The sequence below is a fragment of the Pteropus vampyrus genome, unplaced genomic scaffold, assembly GCF_000151845.1.
Source record: "Pteropus vampyrus isolate Shadow unplaced genomic scaffold, Pvam_2.0 Scaffold25, whole genome shotgun sequence".
In the NCBI taxonomy this organism is placed as follows: Eukaryota; Metazoa; Chordata; class Mammalia; order Chiroptera; family Pteropodidae; genus Pteropus; species Pteropus vampyrus.
The window spans coordinates 12,841,383-12,842,338 of record NW_011888806.1 but is presented as its reverse complement, the minus strand read 5'-3'; positions in this window follow the sequence as shown (position 1 = coordinate 12,842,338).

The following is a 956-nucleotide window of genomic DNA, read 5'->3' as shown; positions in this document are numbered from 1 at the left end:
CAACAAAAACTCAAGAAATTTGCCTGGAAAACTGCCTTGCAAGAAATGTTAAAGTAAGTTCTTAAGACAAGGAAAATGGTACAGGCTAGAAATTTGAATCTACATAAAGGAAGAGCTTCCTTTGTGAAGGTAAAAGAAAATTTTTCATATTTTTAGTTGGCCTAATAGATAACTTTGTTCAAAATAATAGCAACAACTTTTGGATGATTATAGCATACAGATAAGTAAAATGAATTACAGCAATGCAAAAAGAAGGAATTGAGTATATTCTATTATAAGGTAGCTACACTACCCACGAAACAGTAGTATATTGCAAACTCTAAGTTTGTAAATTGCAAACTCTAGAGTAACCAGTATAAAAATTGTTTTAAATACAATTGATATGCTAAGAGAGGAGGGAAAAAAATGGAATCATAAAATGCTCAATTAAAACCAGAGCATCAAAATACATGAGGCAAAAACTGATAGAACTGCAAGGAAAAATAGATGACTCCACTATTACACTTGGAGACTTTATGACCCTTCCATCAGCAATGGACAGATCCAGCAGGCAGAAATTCGGTACAGACATAGTTGAACTCAATCGCACCATCAATCATATGATTGACACCTATAGACTACTTCATCCTACAACAGCAGAGAACACATTCTTCTCAAGTTCACATTCACCAGGATAAATTATATCCTGGGCCATTAAGCACACTTTAACAAATTAAAAAGAATAGAAACCATACAATGTGCACTCTCAGACAACAATGAAATTAAGCTAGAAATCAATAACAGATAGCTGGAAAATCCCCAAATACTCAGAGATTAAACAATACATTTCTAAATCCACAACATAACAATGAACCCATCAGGTATGTGTAAGGAAGCAGAACACAGTACGTTGTTGCTTTGTCAGCATTAATAATACATGAATAAGAACAGAAGTGTTGGCTAACCATACCATGTGT